Source organism: Dipteris shenzhenensis, chromosome 29, assembly GCF_047967505.1.
Source record: "Dipteris shenzhenensis isolate YYH24624 ecotype China chromosome 29, Dip_SZ_1.0, whole genome shotgun sequence".
Lineage (NCBI taxonomy): Eukaryota > Viridiplantae > Streptophyta > Polypodiopsida > Gleicheniales > Dipteridaceae > Dipteris > Dipteris shenzhenensis.
This window is the reverse complement of record NC_141624.1, coordinates 24,563,347-24,571,588: the sequence shown is the minus strand read 5'-3', so window position 1 is coordinate 24,571,588 and position 8,242 is coordinate 24,563,347.

The following is an 8,242-nucleotide window of genomic DNA, read 5'->3' as shown; positions in this document are numbered from 1 at the left end:
TACAAGTCTGGACTCTGCTAAGAGCTCTCCTTTCAAGGCACATCAAACCAAGGAGTTGGGACTCGAGACTTGAAAGGATTGAGGAGGAGCCGTCACACATGTTTGAACTTTGTGCTACTTTGAAGTTTGAAGTTTCATTTTACTTTGAAGTATATGATTGTATTATGTAATTTGTGAGTCACGAAGGCATAGCATAGTGTAATCAAGTCCAGTGTCCATGGCTGACACAACAAGATAAAGCAACTATAAACGTGCTTGATAGACACGCAAAATAGCAGACGCGTCTACAAGCATTGCTAGAATAGCAAAAATATGAGCGGGTCTAATAGCACATCTAATAGCACGTCTATTTGCACGTCTGAACTATGAATTAGATGCGAATTTAGACGCAGATTTAGATGCAAAACAAAGAATACGGAAAGTGAAATTTTGGTGTAGGCTGATAAATGTACATCACTGCTTTCCAAACATTGCCCATGATTACCAAAGCACGTAATTTTAAAAAAAATATCAATGCTTTTTGGCAAAGGCACATATACAAAAATTAAGTGAGGTGAGGAGAATGAGACAATATGTAAAATAGTTTTGCCAATATCAATGATGGGGGCTACGGTTCAATCTCATCCTCAATGAGATCAACCCTTGCCAAATTATCTACTTCAAAATCCAAACCAGTGTTGAGATCTACAAATACATTCAACCCACTACTACTTGTGCTACTCATGTGCTCATCGAAATAAGCATCACCAATGGTAGGCTCATCCTCACAGTGGGTAATGGCCTCAATATCTATATCTCCTATCTCATGATCATCCTCCTCTCTCGAATCACGATCATCATCACCTCCATGGCCATGATCATCCTCCATATGCTCCATATTAGTAAATGTACTATACATCACTTTGGAACGTGGCGTAATAGGTATGACATGCCACCACCTATTATTATCCACCATAGGTTTGATAGACAACCTAATTCAAACACAAATACAATCATGTTATTTTCCTTGCATCGAAGGTATCAAATATTTAAAAGTGAGTACTTTTATATGTGTGTACAATACCTGTTCACATTGTTGCGGTAGTACTAGTGTGTCCTTCTTACTTTGCCAAAACTTTGTGGAGTCAATAGTTACAAAGCCACTCGCATGGTGATTGATTGTTGCATTAGGGCCTCTTTCCACCATGTCCTGAAACCACTTTACATCCAAAACATACACAAAGAAGCATCAAAAGTCAAGCTTAATAATATCTTGGATTATGCCACAATAATCATCCATGGTTCCATTGGCTCCCTCAAAGCTAGCAATGACGCCGCAATTTTGTGTGTTTCTCTTATCATCAATCTGTTGTGTTCGAAAATGCTTGCCCTCACACCATATAGCATTGAACATAGTACACTACACCAATACAAAATCAATTAAATAAGAAATCTAAATTGTTGAAAGCTCCTAACTTATGCATAACATTCTATATACCGACCTTGCTTATGCATCCCCTAGCATACTCCCATTCTTCCATTGTGATATGCATCCCCTCGTCTCTCTCTGCTCTCTCCATTTCATCAAGTAGCCAATCCACACGAATATCCTTTGGAAGTGCTCTTAGATGCTAAGGGTATGGCACACGAGATCTGTGGTGTGTATGAAAGAGGGCCCTTTCTCCTTGTCTTCTTGCCTTTGCATCCTCGTATCTTGTCACCCATCTTTTCATCACATCACTATTAAGCATGCAATAGAGGTTGATATTATTATGCAACTCCGTGTCTATTACTTTGCTGCATCCTTTCCCTTGAGGCACAATAGAGGTCATCCTTAGGTCTTCATCATCTCTCCATAGTCATGGGAGAGAGCTATCCACATCAACAAGAAACTCAAAAATATATACAAGTAACTCTTGTATCAACCAACCCTCAGCCATGCTACTTTTGGGTCTTGCATTTTGTCTCACGAAACCCTTCAAGGTCTTCATGAAGCGCTGGAGGAAGAACAACCATCGTGCATGTACAGTACCGCATATAGCAATCTCATCCACCAAATGCACTATGAGATGTAGTTGGCTCGTGAGAATAGAATGTGGGAATGTCTCCTTCACTAAACAAACCACCTCCACTGACATAACTCGAGCATTCTCAAGCGTGGTCGGATCTATTTCCTTTGAGCTCACATACCTAGAAAGGAAAAAGTACGCAATATTAGTGATATGAACACCTTGCATCTTGTGAAGTACCTCACAAGCTCGCCCATCTTGTAAATACAATATTCACATTTTGTATCCTGTAAAGTACCTCACAAGCTCACCCATCTTGTAAATACAATCCTTTACGTCCTTCGATGCACTGCGAGAAATGCTAGTAGGTAGTATGAATTGAACACACGAGGAATGGTTGATTAGTTGCTTCTAAATCACTCACAAATTTGGAAGGAAAAAGATATTATGCACATAAAATACTTACTTGGAGCATCTTGTGCCAATCATGAGATTTCAAGCCGTATAATTGCTCTACACCTCTTGCTCTTTGTGAAGGCCCCCTTCAAACACCTCATGCATCCAGTGGGAGTACGAATTGTAGTGATAGCTCGCTTCACTGCCACCATCTCTAGATTTGATAACCTCCATGGTGCACGAGGTAAAAAGACACGCCCATTTGGCCTCTCTTGTGGCCAAGCTTCATGCATCCTCCCTGTGGTATGTAGATCCTCCCTTATGCCTGCGGAATCTCGTGTCCCATTCAAATGTTCCCAAATGGTAGACACCACATTCTTGAAGATATGCATGGGATCAAGCAAGTGATTGATCTTGAGGTGGGACCAGTATGGTAAACGATAAAAGATGGAGTATCTAAACAAAAGCTAGTGTTAGCGGGCAATCTTTATTTCAAGCCAATATAGCACACAATAGTTACAAACCCTTACCAGCTCATGCCAAGTGGTGGAGTCGTGGAACCATCCCAACAAATTCTCATCCAATCTCCCGCAGTGAGTGATTGTGGGGGGACTTCATTCCAAGGGGCGACATATCTAGGATGATCACATGGGAGAAATCAATGGTGGTTCTCATAGATGACCTTATTCAAGGCGTCTGCCCATGAGGCAACTAGCGAAGGACCACAAACAGGACATGCATGGTAACCTAATGTAGTGAGACCTGAACAATAGATGCAATTAAGAGTTAAAGGTGGGTTTAGGGTGCCACATTGATTGCCCAATCATAATTAAAAGTGCAATGCTTACCTAAACACTCGCCATAGCCTGGGAAGTCATGCATCGTCCACATCAAGACTACTTTACAGTTGAAGTCTCGTGACGAGGGAGGCCTGCCCACATCATGCACCTCGACACCTCTCCAAAGTATCTCTAGCTCATCAATCAAAGGCTCCAAATAAACATCAGGATTTTTGACTTTATGTTTCCTTGGAATTAGAAGGGATAACATAACATGTCCTTTCTTAATTGCCATAGAGGGTGGAAGGTTATAATTCACCAATATCACTAGCCATACACTGTAAGAGGTGCTTTTGAGACCAAATGGGTTCACACCGTCCATACCCAATCCAAGTCTCAAGCTCCTAGGTTCTTCCTTGAAGCTTGGCCATGTGTCTTCAATATGCTTCCACGTAGGAGTGTCTGTGAGAGTTCTCCACTTGCTATCGGTTGATCGATGGAAGGAATGCCATGACATGAGCTCTGCAATGGATTTGCACTTGAACGTATGTTGGATGCAAAGGATTATGGGAAGATGTCGCATAACCTTACAAAGCACATCCAAGGTTTTGAGATCTGCTCTATATCTTGCCTCTCCACAATAGGACGCTCTCTTACATCCTTATGTGGTCCATGAAATAGAACGTAATCGTTGACGCATGCATGGATGCGCTTGTAATCTAATCCTCCAAGAGAGGTCACATGTTGCCTTGCCATATCTCTTGAGGTCGGTAATTTATTCTCCCTTGGAATCATTTTCCACAATAGCCTACACGTGAAGACCATAAATGAGAAAAAGCATTCAAGTAATTGACCCACTAGCATAATTCACCATGTTTGCAAAATAGACTTTAAAGCTTACTTGAATAATGCATTCAAACTTGCATTGCTCCATCCATATATGGTCTGCAAGTTTAGTAACTCAAGGGAGGCACGTAGAACAAAGAATGTGCACCCCTCAAATAGTGGAGTTGATGCTACGGTAAAAATATCGTCCTGCTCCATGCTATCATCCCCACCTGAAGATTGATGGACATATAAATCCTGCACCATATCATCAAACACCTCCTCCTCCATGGCCTCACGAGGTAATGGCGGAGGGCTACTATCACCATCACTCCATGCATTCATAACGGTCCCTCCTGAAGATCCCAACTCATATCGTCGATGCTTCACCTCCTCACGATGAGCATAGGGCAACATATGCATGTGTGGCACTACATCCTGTATCAAATTAAATTGGAATCATAACTCAAACACATGAACACTCATAGGTATCTCAATCAACCTTAACTCTTTAACACTTACCATGTTTATGGTCGCATCCCATTCTCCATACTTTGAGACATGATTGAGTGTAATTTAGTGTGCACGATACATGTTTCCTTGACATCAATCACACATACATTTGACTTTTTGCTCCAACCACATTTCGCGATGGTGGATATGGAGCGATTCATCCTCACTAGAGCTACTTGTTGAAGATAAAGACATCCTATAGATAAACAACCCAAAAAATTTATTCTTGCATGAGTTGTAAATGTCAAAACTCTATGGAGTGTCTAAAAGTGCGTCTAAAATCGTGTCTATACTGTGGAGTGCATCTATAGGCGTGTTTAAAACGTAGTATAGATGCACTGATAGATGAGTATTTAGATGCACTTTTAGACACGTTGCTAGACACGCTAATAGATACACTTTTAGACGTGCAGATTGCGAGCTGATTTTCAAACCTACATTTAGCGTGCTTGCTTTCCTTCACATACTTTTAGCATCGCACGGCTTGCTTTCCTATTAATAGACACAACTCCGAGCATCCACACTTATCTCCAAGCACCCACACTCATCTCCAGGCTTACACAATCATCCCCAGGCACACAAGAGAAGAGGGTGAACAAGGAAGAGAAGAAAGATAAGTAGCTTTGAAGAAGGACAAGAAGCTTCCATACCTCTATCCAAAATAAGTCTCTTGGCGGTTGATCTTCTTTGGAAGTTGCTCTCTTTGGATTCATCCTTTGTCGTATGCAGGGAACGGATGTTTTTGGTACTAGTGTTGTTCTTTTTAGAGTCAGGCACATGTCCTTTTCAGTTTCTTTGAAAAAGGCATTTGTCGGAGTGCGTCTATAGACACGTCTAATAGCACGTCTGTCTTTTGGAAAAACGGACAACCGCGCCTATAGACGCACTGTTAGACACGTCTATGGATGCACTCTGATAGTCTTTGTTATGTATTCTTCCCTTTCCCCTTCCTTTTCCTTCTCTTTCCCTTCCCCTTCCCCTTCCCCTTTCCCTTCCCCTTCCCCTTCCACTTCCACTTCCAAGAAAAGGATTGCATATTGAATGATGGAAATAAGTGATTGCATGAATGAAGAAAGGAATTGCATGAATGATGGAAAGGGATTGCATGATTGAAGAAAGGGATTGCATGAATAAAAGCATGATTGAAGAAAAGGATTGCATTCGTGAGGAAATAAGGGATTGTGTTCTCTTTTTCTCTCCTTTCTCCTCTCTTTCCTTCTCTTTTCTCCTCTCTTTTTCTCTCTTACCTCCTTTCTTTTTTCTCCTCTCTTTTCGTCTCTTTTCTCATCTCTTTCCTTCTCTCTATTTTCCTGTCTTTTCTCCTCTCTTTCCTTCACCTTGTCTGTCTTTTTCCTTCTCTCTTTTATCCTCTCTTTCCTTCTCTTTTCGTCTCTCTTTTTCTCTCTTATCTCCTCTCTTTCCTTCTCTTTTCATCTCTTTTCTCATCTCTTTCCTTCTCTCTTTTTCTCTCTTTCCCTCCTCTCTTTTCTCCTCTCTTTCCTTCTCTCTTTTTCTCTCTTTTATCTTCTCTTTCCTTCTCTCTATTTTCCTCTCTTTTCTTCTCTCTTTCCTTCACCTTGTCTCTCTTTTTCCTTCTCTCTTTTATCCTCTCTTTCCTTCTCTTTTCATCTCTCTTTTTCTCTCTTATGTCCTCTCTTTCCTTCTCTTTTCGTCTCTTTTCTCATCTCTTTCCTTCTCTCTTTTTCTCTCTTTCCCTCCTCTCTTTTCTCCTCTCTTTCCTTCTCTCTTTTTCTCTCTTTTATCCTCACCTTTTCTCTCTTTTTCCTTCTCTCTTTTATCCTCTCTTTCTTTCTCTTTTCATGGTAATTTTCCTCTCTTTATCTCCTCTCTTTCTCTCTTTTTTTCTCCTCTCTTTTCCTCTATTTTCCTCTCTTTCTCTCTTTTTCTCTCTTTTATCCCCACTTTTTCTCTCTTTTTCTCCTCTCTTTTCCTCTTCTTTCTCTCTCTTTCCTTCTCTTTTCTCCTCTCTTTTTCTCTCTTATCTCCTTTCCTTTTTCTCCTCTCTTTTCCTCTCTTTCCTTCTCTCTTTTTTCTCCCATGTGAAGCTTCAATAGCCTGACATTGAGCAAGCAGATACAGACTTCTATCACTCTAATTCAAAGAATGCAGGAGTCTGTAAATGCTTGCTCAATGTCAGACTGTCACTCTATTTTTTATTTTGCATCTCGTGACTCGATGGTAATCTTCTTCTTTTCTTTTCTTCAGTTCATCATGTGGCCAAGAAGCTCTTCAGTCTCACCTAATCTTTGGGATGGCATCTTTCGGGAGTTATATAACATTTTGGGGCACCCTCCCACTCCTGTGGAGTTATACACATACATGATGGGTACTACAAACACCCCCCAGGAGTCGACAGTACAGACTCCAAACCACCCCAATCCCACACCAGCTGAGATTACCCCAGTGGAGTCGAGACAGCCCAGCCGCCCGAGCCCCTTCTCCCCCCCTATGGTCAGGAGGTCCTTCTGCCTCGTAGAGTCACCGACATACTCCCGTGCCATCGAGAGTCACTTCTCTAGCTACGAGTGGCTAGCGTACTCCCGTGCAGTTGAAAGTCGCTTCTCTAGCTACGAGTGGCCAGTGTACTAGCTTGACATGACAGGGCAATAGGCGTAGTAGCAGGGAGAGCAGTGGGGGATGCATGGCACAGTGCTTTTGGGGGGGTAGTGGTGGGGACAAGGATGATTCAAATGATGCAGACGTGCCCTAGGGTGATGGTACGATCTTCTATGACATCACTCAGACATGAGGCATCTTGATCGATGCATGGGGGAAGGACATCATGGCCTTCATGCGCTCTGTAATTGCTAGCAACTATAGAGATTGCTTTATAGCAGTCTTTAGCCATATGACCCATTTTACCTCAATAGTAGCATTCAACATTGCCGTTCGCATTTTGGCCTCTCTGCCATCCACCACAACCTTTTTGGCTCCCCTGCCTCTAAGATTACCATGTCCTCCTCCATAGGACTGGTTTTCTTGAATTTGTTTTCTGCCATGACCTCCAAATCAGCCTGCTCTACCTCTGCCTCTACCTCTTCTAGCATTTGAGTAGAAGACAGCTTCTTTTGAAGTTCCTCCTAAAGAAGATGCACCACCATTTCTCTACTCTTCAAAAATTAGAAGAGCAATCAATGCCTCAAAATCAAGAAATTTTTCAAGGACGGCAATGGATGTCCGGAATTGTCCACAATCCTTTCCTAGACCATTCAAGGTCACAGAAACTAAATCATCATCTTCCACTGGCAACCCAATGGAAGCAAGTCCCCCCAATGTTCAGTTCACAGATAAATAGGCCAAGTCAAAGATTGTTACGATACTTGGCAATAAAAGATCTTCGCTTAAGAGGCAGGCACTAGCTGAGATTGCTAGGCTCGAGGGAGGTCAACCACCAAGGGGCTAGCCCCACACCGCTCACAAGTGTGAGTGAAAGAAAGCATTGAAGGCAGTGAAGGTAGACCCCAGTCTACAGCACGTGGAGGCACGAAGGATCCAAATGGAGAAATATGGAAGCATGCATTTTGGAGCAGGGGGTGTTGAATAATGGGAGGCCCAATTTGTAAGTATCGATCTCAAATTATATTATTTATGTAGTTTATTAGGAGGTTGTTTCTTTCTTTGTACTAACCCCTCTGCAAATTGTGTCATCTTGCAACTTGATATCGTGGGTAGGTACCCTACTCCTGTCGAGACAGCCTACCACCACCACCATCGCAGAGG